Consider the following 14,912-nt stretch of genomic DNA (forward strand, 5'->3'; position numbering starts at 1 on the left):
GTTCCAAAGCCCAAGCTCTTGACCACAGACCTAGGATCCCAGCTGCCACGGCTGGGGGTAAAGCAGGCACCCCCTCCAGGGACAGCCTCCAGCCTCCAGAGCTAGCCCTGGGGCTGCACTTGCCTTAGAGCCCCAGCTCGATGGGAGTTTCCCTTCTTCTCCCCATTTGCCCCCAAAGAACCACTCCTTCCGGTCCCTCCCTGCCCCTCAGCAGCTATCTGGAAAAGCCCCACTGAATTTCCACTGGAAGTCCCAGGGCCCCTCAGGGAGCTGTTAGGACTTGGGAGGGGAGAGAAAATGAAAGCTCGCTGTCTTGGGATCCCCTCGCCAAGGTTCATGGGTTAGAGTTCCACCCGAGTAAACAGTGCACTCTTTGAAGCAGTAGCTTTGCTGTCCTCCCTTCTGTTTGGAGAGGAACTGGGGCGGAGCAGCGCGACCGGACCCGGTGGCAGCCGTAGCTGTGTCCCTCTCGGCTGCCAGCGCTCACCTTCCGGGCTCCCGGAGCTCACCTAGCCCCACTTCCTCCTCCAGGAACCTGAGAGGCCCAGGGCCAGGGGCGGGCCGGGCCCGGAGCCACGCAGCTGGTGCATGGCGGAGATCGAGAATCCGGGGCAGCAGCAATCGGAGGCCGACGCTCCATCCCACCACCAGCTGCTCTCATCTGTCACTTGTTGCAAGAAAGAAAGCTGACCAAGCAGGGTGCGGAAGTGCAGGCAAAAACTAACTTTGTTTCTGGAGCTCGCGCCGGGGTCCCTCGGCCCCCTTTCTCACCTGCTGGTTCTTCTTTTTTGCTCCGCGATGCAAGCAAATCCGGCGTAGCCCGCTCGCGTCCCAGGCCAACTGCACAGCCCTCGGCTCGGGTCACTCCGTGGTCTTGGAGGCCGTAGGAGAACGCAACTGCCGCAGCCCCGCCCCACCTCCGAAGGCTCCGCCCCGGACACGCCCCCGCGCCCTATTGGTGGCAGTTTCCCTCCAACAATACCAGGCTCCGTGAAGCCCCGCCCCAGAAAGCCACGCCCAGGAACGCCCCCTGCGGCCCCGCCCCTCTGTGGTCTGCGTCTTCCACCCTGTCAGACCCGTCTGCCGGCCTTGTGCTCTGTCCTGCATCGCGTCCCCTCGACCTGCCCATGCACAGTCCTAATAACGGTCCGGTCCGGTCCTGTAGGCCTCCCTCTCCCTTCCCAGGTGACTCCCTGGCCGTAGGGGCCCTCGAGTCGCCCCGCCTACTACCCTCTGCTGGGACAACTCCTTCCTCCCCCCATTCTGTCGGCCCCTGGCAGCCCAGGCTTAGGGCTGCAAGCCAGGGCCCCACGCCGCATTCCAGGGCGGGCGCATCCGGGTGCAGCGTGGGAGCGGGTTGCGTTCCAAGTCTGGGCCTAGATCAGGAGACAGCCCGAGCTTTCTGAAAATACAAAAGCTACCATGCATTGCCCTGGGACAGGATGTGGGCCAAACCCTTGCGGACACACATGTGGCCCCCCTTTTATTGATGCACAACCCAAGGAACAGAGTGGCAGCTGTCGTGGGCTGTGAGTCCCACGCTGGAGGTGGAGTGACAGCATCCAGTTCAAGCTCTGAATCACAGGCTTGATGCTATGAGGCCTGCCCGGGCCGGCCCCTGTGTAAGTGGCCCAGGGCCAGCATGGTGGGGAGGCTGCCAGAGGCTGGGAGTAGTGGGGGGAACCGGCTGGCTCTCTCCCTCCAGCCAAAATGGCCCAGAACTAGGTAGGTTTTAGGACATCTCCTGATGACCATGCCCCAACTCAGCAGGGCTACTCCAGGGGATTGGGGGGCGGGGAGGCAGGGCCACTGGCAGATGACCTGGGCCATAGCCTGCGTCGCAGCTGACGAAGCTTTTTCACCCCATTACCTCACCAGCACCCCACAACCAGCCTGTGGAGAGGGCTGCAACTGGGCCTGCTTTGCTTGGGTGTGGCGGGTCAGGATGCCAGACCCCACGCCACACAGAGGTTCTGAGTGTGGTCCTGGGTCCAAATCATCCTCTTTTATCAGGGAACTTGTTGGGCACCTGTACTCTGAATCCCAGACTTATCCTGTGGGAAACTCTGGTACCTGGAATAAAACTCAGGGCCTTCACCCTGAGCTACTTCCCCAGCCCTTTTTTTCTTTTGAGACTATGTCTCCTAAGACACTTACATTGCCCAGGCTAGGCTCAAACTTCTGTTCCTCCACACTGGAGTTTGAGAATCAGTAGTGAAGCAGAGAGAGAGGTCTGAGAGGCACCCAGGCCTAGGAAGCCTGCTGGGCCCCTCACAACACAGGGGTGCTTAATCTCTCTGGAATAAGCTCCTACTGGGGAATAAGAAGACATGACGCGGAGGCTACAGAGATGGAAAGTGCTGGTGCGGGGCTGGTGAGATGGCTCAGTGGTCTAAAGCACCTACTTAGAACAAGCTTAGGCAAAGCTACAGGGACCGCGGTTCAATCCCCCAGCACCACACACCAGTCAGCCCGCCCCCTGGTGGGCTCAGCTGGCCACACACACTCACACACACACACACACACACACACACACATATACATATACATAAAAAAAATTTAAAAAAAAAAAAAGAAAGTGCTGGTGCTCGTGAAGTCTTTGGCATGTTGCTCGGACACTGCATGCTCAAGGAATGTTTTCTTTCCAGTAAAAAGTCTGTTTTATAGAATTTTCGTGCCAAGTCATGCAAGTGGGGCTGAAGCACCCTGTCCAGCCAGCAGTGTCCTTCTGGGTTGTCCTTCCCACCAAAGGACAGCATCTGTCCTGCAAGGACCAAGGTCCTAGCAAGTTCGCTTGGGGAGTGGATGCCCCTGCTGGCCCAGGGACCATGCTTTGAGGATCAGAGTGCTCTTCTGTTTGGGACTGGGTTCCAGCTTCTCCCTGCCCGACCTGCAAGGTGGTCCTGAAAGGCCCTCTGTCATCCTCTACAGCCCCACACTGGGGGTGTTGGTGATGGTGACTTGCAATTGGCAAAGCAGCTGGATTCCACCCCCCTTTCCCTCACATGGGTCACATCTGCTGCCCCTGCCTGTCTCTGCCACTCTGGATTAGAGATGGAGTCAGCTGCAGGGACAGAAGGCCAGTATGCAGGCAGCTTTTGGGGTTTGCCGTGCCCACCGTGGGTGTCCCCAAGGAGCTCCTGGCCCAGAGCACCATCATGTTATACAAACCCAGACAATCCCTAAGTTGGGAAAGTGAACTGAGCTCTCGACCCTGCACCTGCACACTTATCAAACTGGAAAGCAAAATGTTACTCTCCTGCCTTGGCAGATGTCCTTTGTAACCACCAAGAAGACCTTGCTTCATTTGAGAATTCCTGGACTCTGGAATTCTGTGCAGGTCCATGGGGTTGCAGGAGGGCCAGCCCATCCCATCCACCTGCTTCTTGTCCCACGTCACTCTCTGCACTGTCACAGTGGCCCAGGTCTCAGCACAGGGACATGACAGGCACATGCCCTCTTGCCTGGGGACTGAGGCAAGCAGCTGCCACCAAGCCTGGAACCTCAGGGGTCAGCCGCGAGGTAGATGCCTACTGAAGCGCACCCGACCTCTCTGTATGGCTCTCCCCACATTGTCACTTTTCTCTTTGCTAGCAGAAGCCAGCTTGGACACAATCTACATGGCATCTTGCAGGGGAAGAGAGCAGACACATTTCTAGCAAGAGACTCCATCTATGGTGGAATTAATTCTTGACCTTTCTGTAGAGCGGAATCCAGGGTCTCTGGAGAGGGGAGGAGTTGGGAAGAGCTACTCTAGGAAGCCCTGATAGGCGATGTCACAAGGCCAGTGTGGAGGCGGTGGGATGACTACACTCACTCCAAGGTGCAGAGCCATGGGGTCCCCAGCCTCTCAGATGCAGCCCCCACACACAGCAGCAAAGCACTCCTGCAGCGGATCTGCAGGTCCCTGTTGGCAGGTTCTTGTTGGTACCTGGGCCCAGCCAAGGCCCCATAACTTTTGTGCAGCTCTGGGAGGGTAAAGAACTGATGCCATATATGCTTCCTTTTGCTTTTGCTTACATCCATTTTGCAGTGCTATAACAGAATCCCTGGAGCCAGTAGCTTTATAAAGAAAAGAGGTTTGTTTTGGTTCTGAAGGTCCAAGTACTGTAGGCAGCCGAGTTAGATAAAAATATTATAGGCAGTCAGACGGGGCCAGGCCCTCAAAGGAGATAGCACACAAGATGAGATGCCTTACAACTGTGGGAGGGGTGGATGCTCCTGCTGTGAACCAGCCCTAAAGACCTAAAGGCCAAACAAATGCTAAACGAGTAGCACCTGGGATTGAGATTCTAAATAGGTATCCATCACCTGGAAAGACCCAAGTGAGTGACTAGCCCAACCCACAACAGAAAGAGACCCTACCCCACATTCCAACCCCCAACAGGAAAAGACCCTGTCCCATATGTAATCCCATTGGTTGACCATAGTTTTGTCCCACCTCCTGCCCACCTAAGAGAGTTCCCATTCTCTCTACCTTAGCCTCATATGGTTTTACACTATAAAAGTCCCTGGAAGAGACAGCTTCCAGGTGAAGTACCCACTTGGGGCCCCCTCCTGTCCCTCTCTTGGACAGGAGCTTTCTTTCTCTCAATAAATATATTCTGCTCATAACCTCCGTTTGTTCCTAAAATTCATTCTTCGGTTTTAGAGAACACGAACTCGTGCAGGTCAGGTCCAGAGATCGTTTTTCTCTGTGTCATTTGGAGGTTCCCTGTATGGTTTGGAGGTCACCCACCCCAGACCAGTTTTTCTCCCTGTATCACAAGGTTGAGGCTCACATCTAATGCTGCTTGTGGGAGGACCTTGGGGCTTCACCGGACATAGCAGGGCAAGCGACAAGGAACATGCATGTGTGTTTCCCTCGGTGTCCCTCCTTCTTGTAGCAGCTTTTGTTTGTTTGTTTCTTGTGTAGTCTAGCTATATGGTTCAGGCTGGCCCTGAACTTACTGTGTAGCTCAGGATAGCCTCAATCTTGCAGCAATCCTCCTGCCTCCGCCTCTTGCGAGCAGGATCTCAGGTGTGCAGCACTGCACCCAGCCCCCCCTTCTTGTAGAGCCATCAGGATTGCATCGTGGGGGCTCCACTCTCCTGATTTCTCCTAATGCCCTCCCAGAAGCCTGACTTTCAGTATTACAGTAAGCTTAAGTCATCGAAGGGGGGTTAGATTCCAACAAGAACCCACGGGGCACTGCGCTCAAAGGGCATCTGAAGCATGTGCTGTTGCAATCCTTGCTGTGTTTACTTAGCCCATGAGAGTGCAGTTTGGTGGTCTCGGGCAGCGAGGCCTCATCTGTGGCCCAGGCATGGGTAGTCGCTGGCTCTCTGGGGCCAGGGGAGGTCCCATACACTCACATGGGTAGCAAGCTGTGAACCCAGAGCTCACCTGGCTCTGGGGACCATGGGCCCCTTGTCCTTCCAAGTGGCTACTTCAGGAGGCTGAGGCATCCTCCCAGGGAGGCTGCCGGGCTTTGGAGCATCATGTGTCATCTCATGACCTAGTTTGGGGGTCAGGTGACATTGTTCCTTTGCAAGGGACGAGCCACCCAGAGCCCACACCCTCTGCCCATCTTTCCCGCAGCCAGGCTTGAGGTCAACACGGCCGCACCCCAGGTCTTGCCTTCCAAGTGGTCTGCGTGTGCCCCACTGAAGGATGCCCAGAGCGCTCTAGGTGGGAGTCCTTGGGGTGCCACAGGGTTCTAGAATTGTTTGGGGACCAGAAGATGATGAGGACAACTTTGGGAACTACAGTCTGCAGAGCGGCCAGAGCACTTCCTCTGACTGGAGCTGGGAGCCTGAATTTAACTCACTTTAAAGCAAGACACCCATTTCTTCAGTTCTGAGCAGAGTTTGCACCTCCCTCCTCTCCATCAGCACTTGCTGTTTGGCTTTTCTTTACCTTATTTGGTCTTTTGAGATAAGAGTCTCACTATGTAGCCCAGGCTGGCCTTGAATTCGTGATGACCTTCCTGCCTCAGCCTCTGGAGTGCTGGGATTACAGGTGGGCCACTGTTGCTGGTACTTTCTTTGAAGTCATAACCTTAGGTCACATTCATTCCCTCCTGGGGATGCTGAGGAGGCCTGCGCTCTTTCATGCCCTGAGGCAGAAGGGAGGCACTGAGGGTGGGAGCTGCCTGCCAGAGGTTGCGCATTGTAGACAGCCAGATCCTGAGAGCAGACCTGATTCTCAGGGGAAGTGGAGCCGCAAGGGACAAATGGGGCAGTGCCCAGGTGACAGATTCTGAGCACTCAGCCCTCAGTCAGTGCCTCACCCCAAAGACCACAGGAGTCAAAGAGCTTCCCACTGGAGCAGCAGAGGTGACTGCCCTGACATCATCTGTCCCCTGCCCAAGGCTTGGGCTGGGAAGCCGCTCCTCCTGCACTTGAAGATGCCCAGCAGGGCTGCTGACGTCTCTTTCCTGGCCACAGGACTTAGTGGGGCTCTGAGCTCTAACCCTATGACAGTCAGGTGGTCAGGTAGTGGCTGGGCTAGGCCACATTCCTAGCAGAGCCTGGGGCGAGGTTCATCCTCCAGCTGAGTCACTCAACAAAGACCCTGAGGGCCTGCTCCAACCTGCCCTGCCCTTGCTGCCTCTGAGCCTGAGCTCATCCTGTCCACCTGGCCTCAGGAGCCTTGGGCATAGCAGGCAACCCTAGGGCCACGCTGCTGTAGCAACGACAGCAGTGACAGTGACTGCGTCATTGGCCCATCCGCTGTCCCCGAATTTCAGGCCTTTACAAAATGATTCACTTGAGCATGGAGAACCGATCTGAGAACTGGCCATGTGTAGAAGCCGCTTCTCTGTCACTGGGACGAATGCTTAAGGTACATGATGTACAGGAGGAGAGGGTCATTTTAGCTCAGGTCCCAGAAGCTCTAGTCCATGGTAAGCTGCTCCAGGGCTGAAAATCATGGCGGAAGGTCTGGGGGGCGGAACGTCTCAGCTCATGGTAGCCAGCAAGCAGAGAGAGAGGGGAAAAACCAGAAAGGCAAAGGCAGGGACCAGCTGTCCCCAAAGTCTCTTCCCTGTGACCCAACCAGCCACACCTAGAAGTGCGCTTTACTAATCTAGGTGTCTCTTAAGCCAATCAGGCCGACAGTCACACAGTCATGCAGAAGATGCTCTGACTCCGCCCAATGCCAGCACCGACCTTTCGCATCGCCGAGCACACAACCAAGACAGCTCTTCCTTCTCAAGCATCAGGATGTAGCTACAGCCTTTCTCTGAGTAGCCAGCAAGGATCCGTGTCCCTTCACCAAGTCACCAGCCAAGCCTTGCACTATAGCCCACGGAGCCTCCACATGAGACATTATGTGGCCCTTGGTGGTTTTCATTCCAGCCGCAATGGACATTGCTCCAGAGCCGAGCCGAGCAGAGAGAGGATCTGCCCGGGGGCCTCTGCCCCCTGTCCTTATACAGGGCGTAAAGCTTACCTATTTATAAACGGATTGTACAACTTCTGCACTTGGATCACCGCTCAAAACTTAAAAGTCTGGGTGTGGTGGTGCACGCCTGTCATCCCAGCACTAAGGAGGCTGAGACAGGAGGATGAGCATGAGTTCAAGGCCAGCCTGGGCTACATAGTGGGTTCAAAGCCAGCCTGAACTACCTGGTAAGACCCTGTCTCAGGACAAGAACAACAACAAAAACAAGAGCAACAACAAACAACCGTGAAGTGATCCACTCTATAATTTCCTGTTACCCTCGTTCTTTTTCCTTTGGGCATCTGCTCAACCTCATGGTGGGGGCTGGGTACCACAAAGAGATCCAAACTCATAATCTAGTATATGCTGGCTGGCTTACCGAACTGTAGTTGATATGTATGCACTATTTCACTAGTTTTCTATTATGACTCTGCAGAAAACCAAGGCAAAAAAGTATTTTTATTATTTATTTATTTATTTATTTATTTATTGCAGAACCAGGGATTGAACTCAGGCCCTTGTGCTTACCAGGGCCTGAGTTCAATCCCTGGTTCTGCAATAAATAAAATAAAGCGCTTATTCTACTGAGCCATCTCCCTGGCCCCTAGAGGAAAGTATTTTTAAAATGTAATCATTTAAAACATGCAATATAAGCCAAGTATAGCAATGTACACCTGTAATATTGACTATGCGGTAGGCAGAGGTGGGAGGATTCCAAGTGTCAGCCTGCACAACTTAGCAAAAGTCTGTCTGAAAATTAGGTGCAGACACTGTCTCCCTTGAACAGGGAAGATCCCTACATTCAGAAGAGGGAGTTGAAAGTTATGTGTTTTGCCAGCAATTAAAAGTTGGTGGGGCTGGGGAAGTAGTTCGGTGGTCTAATTGCCTGCCTGGCAAGCACAAGGACCTGGATTCGATCACTGGCACCATATGCCTCACCGGCCCTGGGACCCCGGGTGTGCCAAGCCAGTTACTGAAACCGGGAGTGGTGGCTCATGCCTATAATCCCAGTGCTGGGGAGGCTGAGACAGGAGGATCACTATGAGTCTGAGCTACACAGGGAGACCCTGTACCAAATAGATGAATAAATAAACAATTTTAAAAAATCAATCAAATAATTTCTTTTAAAAAATTGGGACATTTCACATTAACATTTGAATGATGGCTTCTATTGTAAAACAGCAGCATGCAGACATCCGGATGCAAACATCTGGATGTGTATGCCGCCAGGACAACCACTGGCTGACCTGAGTTTGGCTGCTGCTCCTGCTGCCTCCTCTCCCTGTGGCCCCCCAGCCTCCTCCTGTGGTTCCTGGGACCTGCCTGCCATCAGGGTTCAGTGGACACCAGACCATCTTCATCCTGCGGGTACCAGAAGTCACGGGGCCCGGTAGACTCGGGGAGCAGTGGCACAGGGACACTGTGCTCTCTCTCTTCCCAGAGGTGACCTCTCGGGAAAACTGCGGGGTTCTCAGGCCTCTGGCTCTAAGGTGGATGGGTTAGCTGGGCCCAAGTCACTTTACCAGTGGGGATGGAGAAAGGAAGGGAGAGCAGAGAGCAGAGAGACAAATCACCACTGGGCCTTGCTTCAAAGTGGGTGTTTGTCAATCAGTAAAATCGAAAATGGAATAAAGCAACAAAGAAGAGCCAGGCCCTGATGGACTCTAGAAGAAATTTAGAGAGGGTCTAATGCCACTGTGCCTCCAACTCCTTAATGATATTGAAAGGGAAGCAGTACTCTCGAAGTTGTCCCTGGAAGCAAGCAGTCCCCTAAAACCAAAACCAGAGAAGGGTCCTATCAGAAAAGAGAACTACAGGCCAGTCGCCCTAATGAATATAGATGCAGAAACGCTCAACAAGATACTGGCAAACAGAATGCAGCCAATCAGGGAGATTATACACCACGACCAGGGACGGTTCAACACACATACGTTGATAAATGTGATACACCACACAGTCATCTCAATAGATGCAGAAAAGTCATATGAAAAAGTACAATACCCATTCATGATAAAACCCTACAGAAAATTGGAATATATGGTCTTCATCTTAATCTGATAAAATCCATCTATGACAAACCAATAACCAACATGGCACTAAACAGACAAATACTGAAAGCTTTCACTCTAAAATCAGGAACAAAACAAGGATGTCCACTGTCTCCACCCCTATTCCATACAGTTCTGGAAAAATTAGACATAAAAAAAGAAATAAAAAGAATGAAGACAGAAAAGGAAGAAGTTAAATCATCATTATTTGAAAATGACATGATACTTTACATAGAAGATCCCCAAAACACCACTAAAAGACTTCTAGATTTAATAACCAAACTCAGGCACATAGCTGGATACAAAGCCAGCATTAAAAAATTAATAGCATTCTTGTGCAGGAATAACAAACTCGTTGAGAGAGAAATTAGGGAAACAATCTCTTGCACAATAGCATTGCAAAAAATGAAATACTTAGGAATCAATCTAACAAAAGAAGTAAAAGACATCTATGCTGAAAACTATAGTGCTCTGAAAAAGACCAAAGTGGCTATCAGAAAATGAGAAGATGTCCCTTGCTCTTCGGTAGGAAGAACCAACATAGTGAAAACGGTCATACTGCTGAGCATAGTGGTGCACACCTGTAATCCCACTGCTCAGGAGGCTGAGGAAGGAGGATCACTGTGAGTTCTAGGCCAGCTTAGGCTACGTAGTGAGTTCAAAGCCAGTCTGAACTACATGGTGAGAACTTGTCTCAAAAAAGAAAGAAAGAAAGAAAGAGAAAATGTACATACTTTCAAAATCACCGTATAGATATAACCCAATCCCCATCAAAATACCATCAATGTACATACCTCACAGAACTAGAGAAAACATTCCTAAAATTCATTGGAAACCAGAGGAGACCTACAGCAAAAGCAGTTCTAGGCAACAAAGGCAAGGCAGGGGGCGTCATAATCCCTGACTTGAAATTACACTGCAGAGCAACTGCAATAAAAACAGCATGGTACTCGCAAAACCAAAACCCAAACAAAAAACCAGACCCAAGGATCAGTGGAACAGATTAGAAGATGTAGACACAACTCCAAACACATTCAGCCACCTTATCTTTGACAGAAGGGCCAAACACATTCACTGGAAGAAAGATAGCTTCTTTAATAGGTGGTGCTGGAAAAACTGGCTCTCCACATGCTAGCCCCACGTCTGTCATCATGCACTAAATTGAAACAGAAATGGATCAAAGATCTAAATATTAAAACAGAAACACTAAATCTACTGGAAGAGAAAAGAGGTAGAAACATTGAAGACAGAGCTATAGGCAGAGATCTCATGAACAAAACCCTGATTGCAAGGGAAATATTATAAAGAATCAACAGCTCAAATCTCGCTTTATTAAAAAGCATTTGCACAACAAAAGACATCATCTATGAAAAAAAAATTAAAAAGAAATCATCTATGGAGTGCAAAGACAACCCATGCTGTGGAAAACACTGCAGCCAGCTGTCCCTCAGACTCAAGAGTAATACCTAGAACACATAAGGAACCAAAAACAATCAGACCCCCCCAAATCCGAAGACCCAATTTAACAATGGACATCGGGGATGAATACACATTTCTCAGAGGAAGAAATACAAACAGCAAATGAATATATGAAAAAATACTCGACGTCACTGGTCACGTGAGAGACGTAAATTGAAACAACGCCCGAGAGTTCGTCTCAGCCCCGAAAGAATGGCTGTCATCCGGAAGTCAGGCAATAACAGATGCTGGAGCCGCCGTGGGGGAAAGGAAGCCTTCTCCACTGCTGGTGGGGGCAGGCTGGCGCAGGCTCTATGGAAGTCAGTGTGGGATTCCTAAAAAAACTAGGATTAGAAGTCTCATTTGACCCAACTAGTACATTTCTGGGTATCTTCCCAGATGAAAAACACATACACGTCCACGTTTATAGCAGCACTATTTGTAATAGCCACATCTTGGAAAAGCCCAGATGCTCACCAACCGATAAGCGGATCTAAAAGATGCAGTTTCTTTATACAATGGAGTACTATTTTGCCATAAAGAAGGATAGACTTGAGGCATTTATAGCTCAGTGGAGGGACCTGGAGACCATACTCTTAAGTGAAATAATTAGACATGCACGTGTAAATATCACAGTGCTTCTCTGGCATGAGAAACTGAAAATGTACGTAAGAGCCAACGTGTACAAGAGAAATTGTGAAACAGGAAGAAATTGTTCAAAAGGAAATGGGAACTAGGGAAGGGAGAAGGGGAAAGGAAGATGAAGAAAAGTCGAATGAGAGGATACAATAGAAACAAAACTTTGTAAATGAGGAGGGGAAGAGGGGGTTTAAGGGAGGGGAGGGGAATGGGAAAAAAAGAGGAATCAAAATAGGTGAGGTACAGGTGCAGATCTCTTATGACGGCTGTGATCATTATGTGTACCTAAACTACCAAAAAACGTAATAAAAACGTGAGCGTCTACCGCCCTCTGGTGTCCCTAAGGCTCAATGCAGCTAAACCGGAGCAGGTGGAAAGAAGGAGAAAAGGCCAGGTGAGTGTCCTGAGTCCCTCAGGGCCCTGGGGGCCTGAAGGGCCTGAGGACTATTCTCTTTTATTTAATTTTATTTTAAATTTATCTATTTTTGAGACGGGGTCTTGCTATGTACTCCAGGCTGGGTTTGAACTCACTGCATCGCCCAGTACAGTATGGTTTTGAACTCACGGTGATCCTCTTGCCTCAGCCTCCTGGGTGCTGGCGATTCAGGTGTTCCACCCCACCTGGCTTATCCCCTCCCCCCGTGAACTTCTACCCCCCCCCTCGGTCCCCATTGTCCTCGTGAGCCAAAGTGACCCTCAGCCACAGGCCTCGCCCCCGGGCACCCCGAGGCCCCTCTCGCCCCAGCCCTCCCTCCTGAGTAAGCCCCCGGCCAGGGCGGTGTCACGATCCTGCGGGGCACGGCCCTCATGTGCCTGTTCTGGACATGCTTCCTAGGGCGTCCAGAAGTCCAGGTGTCGCTCCAGGCAGGGCTCCAACGCCGGCCTGTCCCTCCATTCCTCCCCACACTCCAGCCCCATGGCCCAGCTCTCCAGAGTCCCTTGTGCCTTCGAGACCCCAGGGCCTTCGCACTCCCTCTCCCTCTGCTAGCTGTGCTGCCCCCAGCCCTACACGAGAAGCAGCTGTGTGAGAGACGCAAACAGCCCCACTTCCGGTCCCGACCGCGTTTCCCCAGCTGTGTGACCCTGGCCGGGATGCGCACCTTCTCTGGTCATTCACTCCATCTGTGAAATGAAGCCGCTGACAGCGCTGCCCCTTGGGAGTTATGGGGAGACTGCTGAGTTACCGGGGAGAGCACTTCGGGCTATGCCTGGCTGCGTGTTTGTTGAGGACACAGATCTTTCCGTGTTCGTCCCCTCCCTCAAACCCCACCTGGCTCCTGTCTGCAGAGCCCTGGCGTCCACGGCGGCGCGTCACGCTTGACTTCCACCAGGTGGCGCCCGCGACTGCTTGGGGACAGACGCGTCAGCTCTGCCAGGGCAGCGCGAGTCTCATAGGCTCTACCCCCGGGCTGTAGACCCTGGTGGAGGCCCCGGGAGAGTCCTTCGCCTCTCTGAGCCTCAGTTTCCTCACCTGTATGTGCGGGGGGTGGGAGGTTCCCATATTTTCCTTCCTCGCTTATTTTTAAAGATTTACTTATTTATGTCTTTGGTAGAGGGTCTCTCTATGCAGCCCCAGTGCTAAGATTACTTACAGACATGCACCCCCACGCCCAGGTTTCGTGGCCAGCGCCGTGCGGGGCCGGCATGGCATGCAAGGCCGGGGATCGAACCCGGGTCCCTGTTGCTTGCTTGCCAGGCAGGCGCGCTTAGACTACTGGGCTATCTCCCAGGTCCTCTTTTTCAGTTTAAAAACTTTTTCTTTCTTACCTTCCTCTTCCCCTCCCTGTTTGAAAATTTTCTTCTATTGCACAATGCCTGTTATACATTTTTGTCCTTATTTACACTTTCGGGTTCTCCTGAGAAGTAATGTGGTATTTATACCTGTATGTCCGATTTATTTCACTTAAAGACTCTTGTCTCAATGTGCGTGCATTTAGCTAGAAATGTCTCCAGCGTCTGTCTGCTTTTTGTGGTTGTTTTGCTTTGTTTTGTGCCCTATTTACGTACTTACTTGAATTTTGAGACACGGTCTCACTAAAGTTTCCTAGACGAGGCTCAGACTCGCAGTCCTCCTGCCGCAGCATCCCAGAGTGCAAACTACCACACCGGCTTACTCTGTTGTAAACCGATTCTTGCGCTGGCCAGGGAAGGACAGGGGCGGTCTTCAGACCTCTTCACCTCCCTCCCTCTCTGGGTGGAAATGAAATGAGAAGCCCCAGCCTGGCCTTCTGAGGACCAAGAGCCTGGAGTTGCCGAGAGGGAGCGGCTGGCCAGGGCGTCCACGCCCCGCGGGCAGGGAGGTCTAGGGGAGGCCGACCCACCGTTCCCGATTGCGGGCTCGGGACAAGTCCTGCCCTTGTTCAAGGTGTGGGAGGCCGGGCTGAGCATATGCAAGCTGGGAAGGGCCCTCCTCCCGGGATGCAGGCTCTCCCAGCTTCCGTGCGCCGCTTCGGGGCTCTAGGGGATTCTGCCGCCTAGTGGCCATTGTGGAAATTACCGGTACTCCTGTGGCTTGCCAGGCACCTAGGCTCGCAGACCGGGCCTGGCTGACAAAGCTACCATCTGCAAAACTCCCGGGGCGCCCAGGTTTCCCGTTGCAAGGCACATCCGGCCCAAACTCTGCCACTGTCCCCACGAACAGATGTCTCACCAGGCGCTTCATTCGTGCCTGGCATTGGGCACCTGGCCATCTCGCCTGCATGCTTTACGGTTCACATCTCCAATCCTGAAGACTGCCCCATCAGGACCTGAAGCCACTGTGGGCGACAAAGACGCCATCCTGCCTCGGCCTGCAAGTGCACTGGCACACCTACACCTCCCTCCCCACTGTCCCTGGACCCTGCACCCAGCTTCCTACTAGGCCCACTCAAGCAGGATTGGCCCCTGCAGCAGGACCTTTGTACCTCTCCCAACGCTCAGGTGGCAGCTCCAGTGTCCCTTCTCCTGTGTTGGCTCCTGAGCCATCTCTTACCCATGCTCAGCTCTGGGGGTGCTGGGCTGGGGCTGCCCCAGCCGCTTTGGAGAAACTGAGGTGCATGTGTGTATGTGTGTGTGGGGGCTTACCGGAACGCATCGGTCCATCAGCTTCCTGGCTCAGCAAGGCTGAGGGTGCAGGGGCAGGAGGGTGACCCTCAGGACAGGGCTGTGTGTGGGGAGCCGTGTCAGGGACACCCCGACCCATGCTTGCCACAGCCTGGCCCCAGCCTGCCCTGGCCTCCGGCCTCACACCGTCCCGGCTCTGTCCTCTGGAGGGAGAGGGCTGGGCTTTGCTGCTTTGTTTTTTGAGACAGGTCTCTCTCTGTAGCCCAGGCTGGGCTCAAACTCAGGATGAACCTCCTGCC

General features: G+C 52.7%; 1 protein-coding gene across 1 annotated transcript in view; it reads right to left on the bottom strand.

The window, feature by feature from the left end:
• Cd82 (CD82 molecule) overlaps positions 1-904 on the bottom strand; it is a 34,677-nt gene extending 33,773 nt beyond the window's left edge. The window contains exon 1 of the mRNA XM_004627020.2: positions 772-904. The gene's annotated coding sequence lies outside the window, so the exon portion shown is untranslated. The remainder of the gene's footprint in view (positions 1-771) is intronic.
• Between the last annotated feature and the right edge of the window lie 14,008 nt (positions 905-14,912).

Source organism: Octodon degus, unplaced genomic scaffold, assembly GCF_000260255.1.
Source record: "Octodon degus isolate 3935 unplaced genomic scaffold, OctDeg1.0 scaffold00018, whole genome shotgun sequence".
Taxonomy (NCBI): domain Eukaryota; kingdom Metazoa; phylum Chordata; class Mammalia; order Rodentia; family Octodontidae; genus Octodon; species Octodon degus.